Source organism: Callospermophilus lateralis, chromosome 3 (assembly GCF_048772815.1).
Source record: "Callospermophilus lateralis isolate mCalLat2 chromosome 3, mCalLat2.hap1, whole genome shotgun sequence".
Classification (NCBI taxonomy): Eukaryota; Metazoa; Chordata; class Mammalia; order Rodentia; family Sciuridae; genus Callospermophilus; species Callospermophilus lateralis.
The window spans coordinates 47,941,582-47,961,587 of NC_135307.1; the positions used below are offsets into that span (position 1 = coordinate 47,941,582).

General features: G+C 35.5%; 1 protein-coding gene and 1 pseudogene across 5 annotated transcripts in view; one reads left to right on the top strand and one right to left on the bottom strand.

Moving 5' to 3' along the window:
• The window catches only part of Slc25a21 (solute carrier family 25 member 21), a 502,454-nt gene that overhangs the window by 98,409 nt on the left and 384,039 nt on the right, over positions 1-20,006 (bottom strand). The gene's annotated exons all lie outside the window — the stretch shown is intronic.
• On the top strand, positions 3,995-4,109 carry LOC143395986 (U6 spliceosomal RNA; annotated as a pseudogene).

Consider the following 20,006-nt stretch of genomic DNA (forward strand, 5'->3'; position numbering starts at 1 on the left):
TACATGTTGTAGAATCACATTAGTCATACAGTCACATAATACATAAAGAAATAATGTCTATTTCGTTCTATTAAAATTATTTTGAATTCTTCACTAGGCAATTCATGTATCTCTATCTCTTTGGCATCAGCTACTAGAAAATTATCGTATTCCTTTTGGTGGTACCATGTTTCCTTGGTTTTAAATTTTTTTTTGAAGACTTATGTTGTTTTCTTTGAAAAAAGAAGTATTCATCTTCTTCAGTGTTTAATGACTGACTTTGGAGGAGAAATATCTTCACCAGTCAGCCTACTTAGAGATTCTGAGGCTCTCAGACTTTCTCTGTAGGTGCACCCATATGTCCTTTTCCCTCTTGGGGGATTATTAGGATTGTGTGCTTTGTCTTGAATTTTGCAAAACCTTGCAGGGTGCTGAAAATCCCTTCTGGTTTCCCCTAAAGTGGTACCTTGAAATGCCTAAGTTTGTGTGCTCTCATCTGATCTGATGGAGTTCATCGAGCTGACTGCATATGCTTGGAACTATTTGCAAAGACTCATACTTATCACCTGAGAAAAAAATCTTGTATGAGGAATTGGTCATAGAGTTTGGGAAATAGGGGATATGGAATGTTAGGAACACCAGTGGGCCAGTCGTGTGTGTGTGTGTGTGGGGGGGGGGTTGTCGACAGGTAAGACAGATCAAGCAGTTCATGGGCAGGCCTCCTGATGGAGTTCATGAAATAGTAGAAACAGTTTAATTGAGTTTCAAACTCTTAGGACTGCAAGACTACAGTCTCTTTCCTGTTTCCAGCCTCTCACAGCCATTCAGCCATGTTGATAATTTCAAATTTCTCAGTGGGGAAAGAAAGAATAGGTCCCATGGTCATCATCCTTCTTAGGCTGGGGGTTAAGAGCTCACTCACTGTACTCACTTTCCTCTGGGGGTGGAACTGTGAGCTGACAGGACTCTCTTTTTGCACTGAGCTGGGCCATCTTGAAAGAAGGATGATGTAGGTTAAAAAGACTGTTCTTCTGATTCTCCTTAATGTTTCTATTCTTGGAGTTTTTGTTCTGACAGTGTGCTGATATTTCTCCAGGGGACTCCTAACTGTGTGTTAGTAGTTGTTAAAATTGGTGCACTGAGGGGGAGATTAAGGTAGAAAATTTCTATTCTGCTTTCTTGCTGATACTCCTCTTCCAGGAATTTAATGCAAACTAGAACTACACTTCCCACATCCAGAACCTTTAGTCAGTGAGGGTTATTACCCACACTTGTGTTTATGGGATGGATACATTTTTAAAATCAAATATGGAAGCAAACATAAGGGCTTAGAAATTATTTCCACATTCTTTTTTGTTTTCATTGTTGTTGAAAATTTCCCTAAACCACCAAAATGATGATCCAGATTGTTAGACATTTTGGTGATGAAAGTCATCATTTTAAGTACAGAGACCAGGCACCATCAGTGAGTTCTTATTTGCAGGCTTTGAGAAATATTTTTATTAAACTGGTTTGGGGAATTTTCTAGTACATAATTCAATAGACACATTTGATCTCCATTGACTATTAGCACAATAAATACTTATCACCTGAGAAAAAAATCTTATATGGGGAATTGGTCATAGAGTTGGGGAAATAGGATATGGAGTGTTAGGAACACCAGTGGGCTAGTCGTGGGTGTGTGTGTGTGTGTGTGTGTGTGGCTGTCGACAAGTAAGATAGATCAAGCAGTTCATGGGCAGGTTTGTTAAGAAAGAAGTTTAAAATCCTGATAGAAACTTATACATTTATGTAGTCTGGATGATTTGTATGCTACCAGAATGTTGGCACTGGTTATTTGTATCTTCTAGACTAGGAAGTATTTAAGAATTAGTTCTGCCATAGCAATGGTTCTGTGCAAGATTGGTCTGACATCTCCCCTAAGCAGCACACTATCTTTTCTAGAGCTAATCTCACCCTCCCCTGTCATCCATAAAGTCAAGAATAATCTCTTCCAGTGTTTGAGAGAGCTGAAGTGCAAATAACCTCAGGTAGAAGCAGTCACCTCAAATGCTCCCAGATTGGAGCACAGACATCTAAATCAGATCAAATAACTATAAGGAGACAAGAGCAAGAGCAGCAAAAATAAGGAATCAAACTAGGCTGGTTTGACTTTGTGTCTCTGTTCCCTCTACCAGAGTGGAGGAGATGAAGAAATAGATACATCGATTAAGCTGTCACCAAATGCCAAACACTTGCCATCTTACTCCATGACTCTACTACCAAGATTCCCATTTTATAGATAAGGAAAACAGGAACTCCTGGGTTCCATATTTACTGTACTATATATATTTGACACTTTGCTTTTTAAAAATGGTATATATAGGGAGCAGAGAGGTGCAACATTGCAACTGAAAACTAAAAAGGAATTTTTGGATACTCTGTGGATGTCATCTATCCTTACTATTCCCAATCCCCCCACATGAAATAGTATTCTTCAGCCTAAGGGGCTCTTAGAAAGGGCGGTAGCCAGGGGAAATAGTCCAATTTGGAGTTTCAGTGTATTTTTGTGCCTTTGAAGAAACAAAATGACTCAAGAATAGGTGTCTTATAGGAACAGATCAGGGAAATTCATTTGAGATCTGACTATTCCTCTCTGGCATAAGAGTAAATGTTCATGAATTAAGCAGAGTGAGCCATATGCTCTTGGGTTGCTTCTTTCTCTGCTATACTATTCTGATTCTGTTTGGGTCTTGGACAACAAAATCAAACTAAACCAGACTAACTGGCAAACAAACAAGATCTATGTTTGTTGGATTCATCAACACACTCCCCTTCCAGTTACCCTGAAAATTCTCCTGACTTTCTGCATGTGAAAGGTGAAAATGTATATATTTTCTCTCACCTATCCCAGAGGGATGGTGAGAGGATTATTGAGACAATAGCCATAAAGCTATTTGAGCTTCTTACCAAAAGGTGCTACTGGAATACAAATTATTATTAGCATTACCATTGTTATGTGGTTTAAAATTACAATATGAAGAACAGGTTATATAGATCAGTGTGTCAGCATCCTGAATAATTTAAGTTCAATTTGAAGTTGGTTGTCTTTGCATGCTCAGGTCATATATTAAAGCATTCTTTTGATGAAAGCATTTTCAGGGAGCCAGATGGAGTCACCCTGCACGAAGAATAACTAGGGTGCAAGAACAGACATGCACAAAGTAACACCTGTGGAAAATGGATGTTTGAGCTCTCATTTCGGTAATGCATGTTTATATTACAACTGCGGTGCAGTTGGGAGACTTTTACACATCTTTATTAAGTGCTTAATGTACAGATTATGTGATCAGGGATCAACTGGAAAGAGATACTGAAATTTTGCTTTAATAAGTGAAGCATTTTGATAGAAACAAAAAAATGTAGCATCAATGAACATTATTTCTCAGTGACAAATGTGATAGTTCTAGTCTTTTAGGATCCTGAAAGTGGGTTTGATTCTTGGGAGGCACCCTGGTATATGTATATAATAGGTAAGAGCATGAACTCTGGAATCAGACATTCCTGGATTTATTTATTAGCTGTGGGAACTTGGGCACCTCAGTTTCCACCTATAAAATGGGGACAATAAAACCTACCTCAAAGGTTGTTGTGAAGATCACATAATGTAATGTGTATAAAGGACTCAGCACCAGAGTGGTCACTCATTAAGGTTATTCCTGTTCCCTGCTGTTTGGCACGTTTCAAGCCCCTATATTGTTCTTCAAATACAACTGATATACTGACATTAAAAAACAAAACCAAACAAACAACAACAACAACAAAAAACAGTCCACATTTGAATACTTGAATCTAAATGCTGAGAAGCCTGGAGGTGATTTTCTGTTCTATAAACAATTTACTAAAAAGATATTCTGTAAAGGACAAGTACATTCAGAACAGCCTAATTAAAACAGCTCCATGTGAAAATTAATCCAGAGGTTCACCACTAAATGAATTTTAGCTTATTCCTAATTTGTATCTAAATCCCCAGGGAGTGCTCGCTTCGGCAGCACATATACTAAAAAGTTGGAACGATACAGATACAGAGGAGATTAGCATGGCCCCTGCTCAAGGATGACACGCAAATTCGTGAAGCGTTCCATATTTTTTTCTACAATCTGTATACGGGGTAAAAATGGGAGTTCATAACCCACTTGAATCAAATGTGTGAAATATGATATTCAAGAACTATGTAATGTTTTGAACAACCAATAATAATTTAATTTTTATTATTATTATTATTTATAATAATTTAATTTTTATTATTATTATTATTTATAATAATTTAATTTTTATTATTGGTTGTTCAAAACATTACATAGTTCTTGAATATCATATTTCACACATTTGATTCAAGTGGGTTATGATATATATATATATATATATATATATTTTAGTTGTAAAAATAAATAAATAAATCCCCAGGGATATCATTTTGCAGATAGAGTTTAAATTTGTAGATTGTTTAATCCTTGCTCAAGGATCTCTTTGTTAAAACTCCTTTGAGTCCTGAGATGACTGATTTTTCTTTTCCCTTCTTGGAGTGCAGAAGACCTATGCAATTAATTGCTCCCTTCATCTGATTAGATGCTCCCGAAAGTTTAAAATGCCTTTTAAGGGGCATATGACAAAGAAGGAGAAAAGTGGTATAAAAATGGGGGTAGGGAAGCATTGAAAGAGTTTGGCATATCGCCCGGCACCCCAGGCCCCAGCCTCAGTACAGGAAATATTCCCAGCCATGCTGTGGCCTCAGTGGAAGCTCATAGGCCTTCACAGCAATTAGAGCTGATGGAGGTGAGACCCCTCATCTCTCTGGCAATTATGAGCCCGTGGTAATAAAATAAACACAGCCACTGTCCTCCATGAGATTTTCCTTGCTTGATGGTCTCAGAGGCCATATTAAGAGCCTAAAGAATGACAGTTCCAGTCTTAGGGCAGGGACTGGATGGTGTTCTTTCACACTTTCTCAGTGTCCCTGGGTGATCTGGATTCACAAATATCACAAGACACCTGCTCTCACATACTTGAATGAGTTTTGTATTAGTTGATAAGAGCAGTGGGTAGGAGAAAAGGAATAGAAAGCACACTGAAATGAAGTCAATGAAATGGAACTTGAAATATATTCTATGCAGAATATCCTAAGAGGCCATGAAAACCATGGTGGGGTGAGGTGTTCATTTATTGTATCACCTCAGGACTGTCACCATTAATTTTCTTTTTCTTTAAAAATGGGACCAGTGGTATTTTTAAAAAAGAATAACAAAAACAACAGATGAAAATTCAAAAGGGTTTAAAACATGCTTTGCATGTCAGTCCCAGGATTTAATTTCTGGGTGCTTTCAAAAGGATAAACTCTTGAAGATCTTCAAAAATTAATATAGAAATTGACATTAACTTAGAAAAGGTGGAAAGAGTGACTAGACAGTCCATTTTATTATAAACAGAATTAGTATTAGTCCCAATAATTGTAAAAATAGGTTAATAATACATAAATATGTACAAAACAATGCAAAGTTCAATACTAAGCATTTTTTAAAATAATACTAAATATAAAAAATGTGAGTATCATTTTCTAGAAACTTTCTTACTGAAATATAACAAGTCTTTAAAAATTATTACTTCTTCCTGTGATGCAGAAACATACCTAGTCAATAGGAATAACCAAGGTGGAGAATTGCTTTGGTGTCATGCTGTAGTTAACACCTAAATTCCCTGTTTGGTTTTTCTTTTTTCCACGGAAGTGCAAATGGTTTCTGGGAATAGTTCTTTGCAAGCATGCCTGTTTTCATCAGAATGCTTGTGCAAAGCATAAACTTAGTTGTATCAAACCACGGTGAAAACATGTTAGAGACGCTTAGAGTAATTTGTTTGATGTGGACTCTAAGCAACTACAAACACTAACGTAAAGCACATTTCTCTTTGTATTTTTAAAGGAAAAGTCTAGTATTTCAGAAATACTCTGCATTTACTTCTCAAAAAATGGGAGAAATAAAGTGGCCACTTTTATAAATCTGGACATATTTACAGCATTGGTTTATTTTCTTAAAGCATAACAGCATCCATTCATCACTTGAGAATAACAAAGCAGTAACCTGAGAGATGACAAATACAACGAGCTTAATGGCTGATGTCCATTACCGATGGGTCCCGCGCACTCTTTGGAGATTGGCACTGAAGGATTACTGAGCAAACAGAGCACCTGAAAAAACTTGCACTCCCCAGTCTGTCATCAGGGCTCTGATCGAGGGCATTACCTGAGAAAACGGCGGCTCTTATCTGAAGCTGCAAACTGCTGCCACTGCCAACAATTCTCAACAAAGAGTGACGGTCATGGAAGGCCAAGCCACTGGGGCAGACAGCTGGGGATGCTGTCTCTCAGCCCACCTTCTTTATGGATCAGCTAAGCCCAAGCACTAGGCTGCCTTTTAGTTGTGGATGGCCACAGCAACTGAGGACAGGCATCCTAGATCTGTATGTGCTGACAAACAAAAAGGCTCTGAATATTCTTTAAAAATACTCTGAAATATTTAATATTTGAACTGCATTTTTGCTTTCACAACTGACTAAGGAATGTGTCTATGTATATGTTTAAAGTTTTGATGAAAATCTTTGGATTCTATACAGAAAATATGTGTTTTGCTGTCATCTATCTATCTTCTTCTTTCCTAAGAGGACCTCATAGTCCAGAGAACTAAACTTGTCTTACTGGTTTGGCCCTGAGGAAAAAAGTAAGTCACTGCTTTCTCTCTAGTTATTTTACTTACCTAGAAAAGATAACTTTTCTAACTATAGGGGTCTATGGATTAATGAACTTGTTGAATTTATAAATTATAGGTGAAAACAGGGTTTTTGTAGATTGGCTTTGCTCATTTTAGCTGTCTGAAACCAAATAAAATATTAAACCAAATAAAAAAATTTAACCTAGTATTTCTTTGTTGATTTTATACATGTATTTTATTCCAATGATGTATTAACATTTGACTATTTATTAACATTTTCCACTTAATGTCATTTATGCACTGATAAATAAAACAATATAAATATTAACTTTTTGACACATAAAAATCTTTACAGGTAGCTGAATTATTTGGAGTTAATATTATTAACTGACATTGCTATGATAATTTCTCATAAATAAATAAGGTAAGATGAAAAGTAGAAGTCATTTGATGTTTGAAGTTCTGCTATAGAGAATCTGATTTTTCTTAAAGTATTCCATAGATTGTTTTGGAGAAAACATAAGCAAGGAAAAGGACTGGAGTAAAGGATGGAAGGAAGAATATGCCATTCCTTTAAAAGAAAATCATTGGTAGGTTTGATGTAAAGTGGTTATTTATTATGGTTTCATTTTGCTACACCTTTCTCTCCTGAAAGTTCAGTTCTATCAAACCCCTTGAAGAAAACAGGGAGCATTTACTTTATCCTATGCCTGTCATTCAACACAAATACATTTGTAGGCAGGAAAGAATAAAAAGAAAATGTGTAAGAAAAATACAGAGAACAAGATAAGCAGGAAAAAGTTTAATCTTGCTTATATAAAAATTCATCTTTTTCCTGTAGTTAAGAGTGTGTAAGTGTACGTGTATGTGTGTGTGTAAAGAATATGTGTGTGTGTAAAGAACAGTACTCCAGCTAAATTGATGCTGCATAAAAAGAGAAGAAGGTATGTGCAAAGTACTTGTCAGGAGCTTTGAACATAGGATGTAATTTAACTAATTTTAATTTAATTTAGTCATAAATATCCATTGGTTCCAGCAGCCAGTGTTTTTGTTAAGTTTCTCTTCTGAAGTGTGTTGACATCTTAGGTTGTAAGTGCATTTACAGTGATCATTCAAAGGTAATAAGTAGAATAATAATGACTAGCTAGCTCAAAGGAAATGTCCAAACCAAAATAAATCATCACCATCAAAACTCTAGATTTGTGCAAAATTTCAATTACTTTCAATCCTAATTTTGGGGGTTTGGTACTTTATACTGTTTAAAACTATAAAGAATCTGTATTTCTCCTTCGGCCTTCAAAATTCTGCCATACTAGGTAAACTCTGCTTTTGCCAGGTAAAATCCTGAATGATGAGTTCACTCTGTTTTAGCTCATAGAAATAAGTATGAATTCAGCATTGGATCCACAAAATTAGTTTACACCTCATCACATGCTGGACAAAAACTCAAAAAGGTGGATTCTGCTCATATTTAAATAGTTTTCACTATTCACTCTATTATAAGTCATGGAGAATTTTAGTTCTCCAAAAAGGCTGCAACACTTTTGAGCCTAAATAAATCCTCTGTTGAAAAAGCCACAAAATAATGGGATTTTAGAAATCTGGGTTTAAGATGAAAGGTCAGTTAGCATACACAATTGTTTGGTGATGACTGCCCTATGTTTTGAAAAATAAACTTTACAAAGCAGGAATTTGGGAAGGTTGGACGATTCTAAAACTATATCTATCATGGAATTATTGTGCTGGAAACAAGGGTGTATGTTACAGTCAAAATCTCTATTATACCATCCAGAGTATTTTAGTAATAAAAAGAACATGGTATATATAAAATTTTATTTAATAATAGAGTTCAAAATTAAATGCAGTAGGAAATACCATCAAAAGACCTATACTTCCTTTTAAAAATTATTTCAAAATAAATAGCAAGAAATTAATGAACATAAGCAAAATTTTGTAGGCTTTCAAGCTCAGTATACCTATAATAGAATGGCTAATCTAATTGAACTGTGGCATATTTCTAAAAGAATCTTCTCAGATTTATTTAAATCTAAAATAAATATTTTAGAGAGAAATTTATGATATAAGTTGCAAATTAGCTAAGTAAACATCTTTTTCCAACTAAAATATTCCTATTTGGCGACACTTTATAAATGTATATATTACTTTAAATTTAACTTGAAACTACACCAATAAATTACCTTTCACAGTGAAGCATTCTATCTTTTAAAAAATATTTTTGTTCACTAATCATTTACTTCTATTATTTTGCTTACTAACTAAACAACAACAACAAAAACCCCTTACCTGCTGTTTAAAGTAAAAAAAAATTATTTTGCAAATTTCAGCAAAAACTTCCAGGTTTTAGTAACTAGTGTCTATGAAGAAAAATCTGGCTTAATTATAGTTCTTAGCTCCACTGGCAGCCATTTTAAACAGAAAACTGGTTTTTTGTGTTGACAATCACATTTTAAACTGATTCTTTCCAGATGAAAAGATACTTTTTCAAACAATGTAATAAAAATGTAAACTCAGCTGTTTCACAGACATAAAAGTGATTTATATCACATGTACTGTGCTCATGGAGTTTTTCTCCTTGAACAATGGAAGTTTTATTTTAAGGAAAAGTTAATAATTAACAGCTAGGAAAATCCCACAATGCAAAGAAGTCAGCTATAGGGGATTAACCACCCCCCTTTGCTCTCCCACAAAAATCAGCCAATAAACCTGGTGAGAAAATGATGGAATATTTGAAAATTAAAGAGTCAACATAAGGATGGCTCTTACCTTTGGTGGGGGTGGTGCATAACAGTAATTGGAAAGAGGCACCAGGAGGCTTCTGGGAGCTGCAAATATTCTGGTTTAGTCTGAGTGATGCATATATGGGTGTCTAGCCCGTGAAAATTTACTGAATTGTACGCTCATGTGTACTTGTCTTTGTTATACTATGCTTCAATAAAAAGTTCTGAAAAGCAATTACATTTTGTCTTTTTAAAATGATACTAAAAAAAAAAATTAGTGTAACTAGGTAAGTACTCTCTTTTTAAGTAAATACCCTGAGGTATACTTGGGCCATCAACCAAACCATATGACTAGAGAATCTAAAATTATTCCATGGCTCATGTGATGTGTCCCATGCTAATCCTAAAGAGAGAGAGAATAGGGTAATATTTTACACTGAGCAGAGACAGATCCGAGAAAGGGAGGGAGAGAGGAAGATGGAGAAGAAAGCGGGAGAGTGGGAGAGAGAAGAGTGGGTATCCAAGGTCTCATATTTGAAATCTCCACAAAAACATGATCCTTTTGAAGAGTTTTTAACAGAGGACTGTAAAATTCATGTTCCTAACGGCATTTTTCAATGGTTGTGAATCTGTATTCTACACATCCAGTTCCCAATTATTCTTGCTAATGGGAGGCAGACCACATGGATAATTGAAAACCCACAGTAAAGAGTTATAATATACCCTTCCCCCATCAAAATGTTGACCTGAGTATTAAATAAATAGAAAAATTGGTTTGCAATCACATTGCTAATAAACTGTGAAATGTCCAAAGTGTAGGCAACTACAGAGCACAAAGGACAACATCCAACTAATGATCTTCTGAAAAATTTAGGACTGGACACATGAAGTAGATACCTTTATGTGGTAAGAGCTTGATTTATACATTTACTCTGTAAATTTTGTTCTTTAAAAACTCTATAGTTTAATTCATCCGCACAAAGATGTGCACTCTTTTCATTGTCTCAATACAATATTTATTCTCTCGTTAAAAGAATTAAAAACCATTTATAGGATTATTTTTTTGCATTCTGGAAGATTACTCAGGTGCCCAATACCTTTTGGAGTTCCATCAAGGAAAAACATCTTTATGGTCAGTACAGATCCTATCACCTCTTACACCCTGCATCTTAAAAACAGTCCACTCTGGTTCTCTCTTCCTAAAACTCCTCTCTCTATTTCTTGTTTGCTAATGCTTGCCTTCCTTTAGTGCTCTTAGCCTTCTGAAATGGGGTTACATTTTTCTCCTAATCTGAGTAAAGTAAAAGTATCACAAGCATACACATGCATACTTTTATACACGTTTAACTACAAAAAAAGCAAAATACAGGCAAAGGTATTGTGATCTCATCACTTCTCCATACTGTGTGGGAATGCAAAAGAATTTTCAGATTATTTGAGATATCCCAAATCATGTATTTGTTAAGAAAAAAAATAGAGGTAGGTTGTAGGGGGCATAAGGATAGAAGAGATAGATAAACAAGTTGCTTGTGTTCCTGACAGTCATTAATGGGAAAATATGAACAGAATAAATGGAAGAGTCTGGAGTTCACACTTTAAAGCACTGAGGAACTGTGAACGAGAAAGCCAACATGCTATTCTGAACCTCATAATCAACGGTAAAGAGAAGCTGCCTCTCATAACACTTCACTCACTCACTCCTGCCCTTCCTAAAGACACAAAAAATTTTCAGCACAAATGTCATGATGGTCTCACACATGTCATGTTATTTGCAGTTAGTAGTTAAAGAGAAGGATAAGCTTAAGTATATGATGAACCCAAAGTTAATGGACCAAATGTTTTCAAAGTTACTTGTGTACATCCCCAGGGTCAAATTCAATCCTCAGAAATCCACGTGCAGTTTCCATAGAAATAACTATAAACACCAAGGAGGGGAAAAAAAGAGCTGAAGTCAGTCGTTTTCTCTGTATTGACATATGGCCTTTATTCTGGCTTTATCTTGCAAATGGCAAGTTTTGGCTCGGTTCTGTGTATACAGTGAAACTTCAACAACTCACACACACCTTTAAGAGACCTGGAGTAAAGCACTCATTGTGGAGATCAGTTAAAAAAAAGTAGGAAAAAACTTGGCAAGAAGAAGCAAATCAAAGATGTTCATGAAACACATTTATTTTATTAGACTATGAAAAGAATACAGGGTTGGAAAGTGCATATAAGGTAACCTCAAAGGAAAATAAATAGTTAATAGAGATGAAGTTGTCAATCAGTAAGCATTAGGCAAATATTTTTAAAATGGTCTTTGGCCAAGGTTAGAGTAGGTAAAACATCATGCAGGCAATAAACACGTGCAATCAGGGGCAGGTGCTCAGAGCATTAACAAGGGAGTAAAAAAGAGTAAGAAGGTATTTCCTAGTTAGTGATGTTCACTTGTTCATTTCTCCCAAAGAGAGTTTTATTTTTTTTTCAAAAGAAAAAAGGGGAAAAACCAATTCTCACTCTTAATGCATTTCAACATGTCTTTTAATAGACGAGTAATACCAATATGTAATATGCTTGTTTCAGACTGAAACAGAATTGGAAAATTAATAATACATAATGAATCAAAAATTTAATTGTGGAGCAGCTTATTGATGATATAGATAAACATCCTAGAAAAATTAGACTCTTGTCTAAGGAATAAAATATTTACAACCCAAAGAATGAGAAATTATACTCCATTTATGTATGATGTATCAAAATGCATTCTACTGTCATGTAAAACTACTTAGAACAAATTTAAAAAAAGAAAAAAAACAACAAAAAGTTAGTTCATGCTACTGTTTTAGTTCATATATAAAATAGACTAAAAAAGCAACAGAATAAAAAAATCTCATGAATCTCAAATAGTTCAAGTTTTACTTATAGCATGAATTTATGAATTTATTCCATTTGTTTTATTATTGGGGGCCAACAGACCATTCTAGTGAAAACTATTTATTATGACTTTGTGATTCAAGGGGAAACGAGGGAATTTCTGGGAGCCCCATAATATGACAATATTATTATAATAATCTTAGTAATCTATTTGTCATGGGGGTTTGGAGAAAACCACTTTTTAAGTAAGAAAATTAGAAAATGACTTTTGAATCCTGCTGAGTGGTTCATAGCTAAAACATTATTTTAACTTTGTTATCGAGATCTTAAGGATCATAAATAAAGTAGTCCATTTGGCCAAATTTAAGTTACAAGTAAACCAACCCATCCTGAGGAAAATACTGCTAAGGGCAGAGTTTTGTTGTGCTACCTGACTGTTGGACCAACTTCAAAAACCCAGTTTCTTTTTTTAATCTTATTTTATTTTATATATTTAAAAAGTTTTTTAAGTTGTCGATGGACCTTATTTTATTCATTTTTATGTGGTGCTGAGGATCAAATCCAGTGTCTCACACATGCCAGGCAAGCACTCTACCACTGAGCTACAGCCCGAGCCCAAAACTTCTTGAATTGGGAGTGTCACATACATGCATGACAACTCTGCTTACCTAACAGATTCTCACCAAGGTTCAGACGTCTTTAAGAAGCATAAAATAAAATGTCAATAATTTAGAGATTTTTGTGTTTGATTTTATAGGAAGGACAGATTTACAAGAGGTTCCTTGTAACCTCTAGATTTCTTACCATAGAAGCTCTAAGCTGAGGAAAAGTTTATTTCTAAAGGTGGGGTCAGTGTGGTGCTGTGAAATATCAGCACAGTGTAGCTCATGTGCTCTGCTGAAGCTCATTAGTATTTCTTGAGATGATGGGCAGGAACTGAAAATTTGCGAGCCTGAGATTCCTGTCACCAACCCAGAGGAATCAGGGACAAAATCCACTAAATGAGACCAAGAATCGTGTTAGTACCATGAGCTGTGTCTGGGAAGTAACAAAGTGTTTATGTAGAGTAGCTTCAGGTAGGGGGAGGTGCCGAAGTAACACAGAAAAAAAAAAAAAAGTGTGTGTGTGTGTGTGTGTGTGTGTGTGTGTGTAATAGTCCCCTTAGAACAAGTATAACCTAAATATAATCTAAATGTCAAGGAGTTGTGCCAGAGTGTACAAGTCAAGGAAAGTGTATGGTAAAGGACAACTATGGCATGACTGAGGGATAAGACGCCCTCCCTCATTTATTAAGAAAGAGAAGTACTGCACAATGGAAACCACAAGGGCCCTCAAATCTCTAAGTTAGTTAGCTTTCAGGAAGAATCAACAAGTTGTTGCTGCAGGAACAGAATGTATATTCCACTGATGGTCTAATTGACAACTGAGTCACAATCTCCACGTGTCAAGGCATTTTAGTGCTCTGAAATGCAGGCAATCATCACCACTATGGACATGATGCAGAAAGGATTTAAGTATAGATTTACTCTATTTAGGAATAAATCACGTGTTCTACTTGGTAAATAAAAAAAATATGTAATGTTCTTTTAAAATTTTTTTTAAAGGACCAAATCTATCTTCATAGAGTTAACATTTTAATATAGGCTAGTTCAACAAACATTTATAGAATTCCATCTGTGATTCAAGCATTCCCACAGGTGGACCCAGGGACACTCACATGGGTATGATAGAATCCTGACCCTTGAGTAGCTCACTAACTTCATTTGCTTTAGGTGCACACCTGGTGTAAAATGCCTTAAAAAACTTATTGCTCAGCTGCTACAGGATTCTGATATTTCCAGAGTCTCCTTGTACATTTTCACAAAAACCTACCCATAGATAGCTCCAATAAGGAAATTGAAAACTGAGCTATCCAAATGCATACATACCAGCTTTGGCAGGATATAGACAGTCTTTTTAAGAAGAAAGAGCCAATGTACTTTTCTTAACTGCCTCAGGGCCTGGACTCATCCAGGAAACCTCGTTTCCATTTCTAGCTTCACAGACGCTCCTTTGCGACATTTAAGTTGCCTAATTTTTTTCTCCCATATATTTTATTCAGTGAAAAATAGGGTCAGGAGAGGGGCTGCGGTGGGAGAGTGTGGTAAGGAGAGAAGTACTAATAGCTGACCTGAACTCTGATAGGATATATTGGATGAGTATAAAATTCTTCCTCACTTTTTGGTGGAAGAATGTTGGGAAAAGAGATAGTTGTGGTAATTACAATTGACACCAATATAAAAAAAATAAAGTCAAACATTGCTGATCTAACAATATTTAATGAACCGTTTTTACTCTAAAAGATTAACTATTTTCAAATGAGTGATATTTTTACCTAGTGGAAGCATAGGTGTGTTTTTTTTAAAGACATTTCAAACGTCTCATTAAAAATAAGGACAAAAATGTAATGTTGTTAGTATCTGGTTAAAGGCAAAACAAAAATTTTTTAAAAAATCTCAATAGTTTAAGACCAGTTTTAGAACAGTTTAAAACAAGCTCTGCTTCCTACCCCCAACAATGACGAAAACAACAAAACAAAAAGACAATGGCCACAAAGTACTTTTATTATGTGCAAGCTATATAAAACAGTAGAAAAGCCTATGTGATAAGCTGGGTGGTTAGACTTTGCTTCACTGTTATCTAGAAAGTTTGCATGGCCCATGAAATCCCTATAGCAATGAGACTCTGAACAGTAGCATCTCTGTCCTCAAGATTTTAGTTACTTCAAAACCCCAGTTGTAAAACATAATTTGAAGTAAAGTAGAAGAGAGAGAGCAGTGGGACAAATTAAGGGAAGAACATTAAGGAAATCAACACAAAAAGTTTTTATGTCACAGATTTCAAACCCTATTTGAAAAGTCTGAATAGGATGAAAAGGGTTTCTCTATTCAGTAGTTTCAGTTAATCCTCAGTCCAAACATTTGCCCCAATAAACATTAGATTATTTTTATGTTAGCTATAAAGCTGTCAGTCCTCAATAAACAGATACACTCCTGGTGGTTTTTCCTTTGCTGTCAAAGAATTGTCAATACGTATACTGGCTCTTAAAATAAACATACAGAAAAGAAATGTAAAATAGAAGCACACAGAGTTTAATGAGAGACTGTTGAAATCCTAAATAAATGATGGTTCAAATAGTCAATGGTGACTAGAAGTTCAATATTATATAATATATGGTAGTCAATGTGTTGTTAGTGCCTTGGTGTCTCCTTAATGGAATGCTGTAACCTCTCCTATTCAGGTAAGCCAGACCCTTACTTTAGTGTGTCTCAATTAAATTTTATGTCTGATGTGTCCATTTGTTGTAGGAAGAGAAACAAGTTCAATGAAAGGGACACTTTGAAGATTTTTAATTCCTATGGGGACAGTTTACTTCTGTCTGGAAAGTCCCTTCATAGTTTTGGTGGGGTTTTTTCCTGTAATTGAGAATGGTTATATAAGAGGTGTGAAGAGACATAAAAGGTATTGAAAATGTTAATGTTTTCCAACTGGTGACTCTCTATTATTTATACAGTTTCTTTAAGAAGAAATATTTGAAGAGGCTGATAGAATCCTCTAACCAAAATAATTATTTTTGCTTCTATACCCATTTTACTGCAGAATTAAGTGTTTATAAGGCCAGAACTGTGTCTTTCTCTATGTACAAGATATGCTGCTGAATTGAGGGCTGTGTATACATGGGCAGCTGCTAAATACTATTTGCTTACTGGGTTGTAAGTATTCTTGAGGCTAGTAAAAAAATGACATAAATTGAGAAAAGATGTAGTTATCTGTTTTTAGCTACAATAGTGTTTACCCTTCATCTTCTGTATCAGAAAGCTTTATAGAGTGGAGGAAATAGGTCCTCACACTAAAAATATTAAGGACTATTTAATAATAAAATTGACCAATATCACAAAAAGAGTTGTTCATTTAAATTCTCTATATGAAAAGCATAGCTCCTTTTCAGAGAGAGAGGGATAGAGGAAAGAAGGAGAGAAGGAAGGAAGGAAGGAAGGAAGGAAGGAAGGAAGGAAGGAAGGAAGGAAGGAAGGAAGGGGAAAAAAGAAAGAAGAAGAAGAAGAAGAAGAAGAAGAAGAAGAAGAAGAAGAAGAAGAGGAGGAGGAGGAGGAGGAGGAGGAGGAGGAGGAGGAGGAGGAGGGGGAGGAGGAGGAGAAGGAAGGAAGAAAGGAAGGAAGGAAGGAAGGAAGGAAGGAAGGAAGGAAGGAAGGAAGGAAGGAAGGGAGGGAGGGAGGGAAATATCAAGATCTTTCATATTAGAGGTTCCAAAATATGAGATCAAAATAAGATGTGGAACACTTAGAAGTGTAACCTGGGTGAACAAAGAGTTTGAGGAAAAGAGAGCTGAAGGCAAATATATTGGGAACCTGATGAATACTCCCTTTGTTTTATACAATAAATGGCTGATCTTCCCTGCCAAGACTGAAAGAAAATGGATTTCCCCAAGGAATGCCCCATCACTGGAGACATGTGCCATCAAAAGCCATCATGTTCTGAAGAGGTATAGCAAAGAGATTAAAGATTTAAGACAGATGATGGGATAGAGGAAGGAGTAAAGACAGGGATGTAGAAAAGGTAAAATGTCAGCATCCTGAGAATGAGATCCACAAATATGAAAGGAGGAAATTGAGAGTGTCAAATTTAAACCCATGGGTTGTATCTTATGGCCCTGAGCAATTTGGAGTTTAAGGAGAAAGACGGGACATTTTGTTCACCATGATGGAGTTTCTTGTGTGTCAAACATGCATAACCTTGCCCAAGCCAAAATATATTAAGAAATGTCCCACTGTCTTGAAGGAGCATGTGAAAAAAATGCAAAGGTCACATTACAATAAGTATTTTGTGCCCTAGCAGAAGTCACCAAGTAATCTGGATTTTCAATTTTCTATCAATTTTCTAAAATGGCAAATAGACATTCAGTCAAAGAAGAACAATTTATATATTTCTTTTAAAAAGTGTATCTTTTAAAATGATGTACAGGAAAGGATCTGGACCCAGATCACCTGGATTCAAATTTGTACCAACTTATGATAAATTAGAAAGCGTCATAAAAATTTTGGCTGTGATTGACTTATCAGTGAAATGGGAAAAATTATGGTTCTTCCCCAACACGGTTGTTGTGGGGACTATATGTTTTATTATGCAGCATTAACCCTAGTAAAGTGCCTGGCACCTGGTAAGTTGTTGTTGTTATTATTATTATTATTATTTTAAATTAGTTTTTAAAAATATGACCTGAAATTAGTAGAAGACGGATTGTTAGGAAAGGAAAAGCAAACTGGGGGAGTGGGGAGAGAGAGGAGGACAAGAGAGAGTAGAAGGCAGACATGATCAAAACATGATATATACATCCATGGAAATATCACAGTGAAACCAATAATCTGTACAATTAACATGTGTTAATAATTATACTAAAAATAAAAATATGTGTAAATTTTAAAATAAGCTTTTTAAAGTTTTTAATTCTTTCCACCAAAATATATGTATTATTATTATTTTTTATTTTTTTGGTACCAGGGATTGAACTCAGGGGTACTCAACCATTGAGCCACATCCCCAGACCTATTTTGTATTTTATTTAGAGACAGGGTCTCACTGAGTTGCTTAGTACCTTGCCATTGCTGAGGCTGACTCTGAACTTGTGATCCTCCTGTCTCAGCCTCCTAGGCCGCTGAGATTATAGGAGTGTGCCCCTGTGTATTATTATTATTATTATTATTATTATTATTACTATTATCCCTCTATTCATTTGACCAACTAATTACAATACTAAGTAGCTGCTACTGCATACTAGAAGGATAAAACATCCTCCCTGATATTCAAGATGCTATAAAATTTATTAACAAGTTGAATACTACCCATGCAGGAGCACAGGCCCAGGACCATCCCCACCGACAGGTAGACACACTCTGGAGAGACCCAGGCCAGAGCCCAGACCCCGACTATCGATTAGCCCTCCCCACGCAGTAGCCCCACCTTGTGACGACAGGGCCTAGAAGCAGCTGCATCTTGGAACAGGCATCCTAAAACTGGTGTTAAGACCCACCCTTCCAGCCCCATCTCTAAAAGAGGTTGCATCTATCTTGGGACACCCCCACTGCTATCTGGAGTTAACTCCGCTATTGCTGCCACCACCTTTAGTTGCAGTAGCATGAATTGTAGGATACCTGCAGGGTCTGGAAGCCCAACACCAAAGTGAGGTACAGATAATCTGAATGGATACTACAAGATTATAGTGTAGAAACTGTAATACCTCAGATCCACACTGCAAGAAAGGAAGACACATAGATAACATAAAAAAAAAAAAAAAACAAGGGAAGAAAGTGCCCCAAACAAACCAGAATACTATAATAACAGAATCCATGGACAGAGCAATTGATGAAATGTCAAGAGAAGGAGTTCAGAATATACATAATTAAACTGATCTGTGAATTAAAGAATGACCTAAATGAGCAAATACAGGCAATCATTGATCACACCAACAAGGAAATAAGGGAGCAAGTACAGGTAGCAAATGATTTTACTTCAAGAAAGAAGATATTCTGGAAAAAAAGAGACAACAACAGAAATACTTGAAATAAAGGAAACAATAAACAAAATAAAAAATTCAATAGAAAGATCACTTGGAAGACAGAAAGCAAGTCTTAACGATAGATCACTTGGAAGACAGAAAGCAAGTCTTAACGAATACAAAAAAATAGAGATACTACCCTGCATACCATAATGGGATGGAATTAGAAATCTATGATAAAATTAAAAACAGAAGCTACTCCAACACTTGGAGACTAAATAATATGCTATTGAATGATTATTCATGGATAATAGAAGACATTAAGGAGGAGATAAAAAAATTCTTAGAGGTAAATTAAATGAGAACTCCAATACAACTTATCAAAATCTTTGGGACACTATGAAGGAAGTGCTAAGAGGAAAGTTCATTGCATGGAGTTCACTCATTATAAGAAGAAAAAGTCAACAAATAAACAACCTGACATTACTGCTCAAAGCCCTAAAAAAAAAGAAGAACAAACAAACATCAAAATAGCAGAAGAGAGGAAATAATTAAAATCAGGGCAAAAATCAATGAAATTGAAACTAAAGAAATAATCCAAAAATTGACAAAACAAAAAGCTGGTTCTTTAAAAAAAAAAAAAAAAATTGAAAAACCCTTAGCCACTCTAACGAAAAGGAGAGAGAAAATTCAAATTACTAAAATTTGTAATGAAAAAGGAAACATCACGACAGACACTATTGAAATACAAAATACAATTAGAAACTATTTTGAAAATTTATACTCCAATAAAATAAAAAACCTTGAAGACACCAACAAATTTCTAGAGGCATATGATCAACCCAAACTGAGTCAAGAGGACATACACAACTTAAACAGATCAATTTCAAGTAAGGAATTAGAAGATGTTATCAAAACCTAGCAACCAAGAAAAGCCTGGAAACAGACAGATTCACATCTGAGTTCTACAAGACCTACAAGGAGGATTAATACCAATACTCCTCAAATTATTCCATGAAATAGAAAAGGAAGGAATGTCGCAGTCCGGCTGCAGCAAAATAACCGGGGGGTGACGAACAACTTGTGTACATTGATACAGCAGGAGTGGGAGCCGTTTATTGTAGGACAACAGAGGTATTTATACAT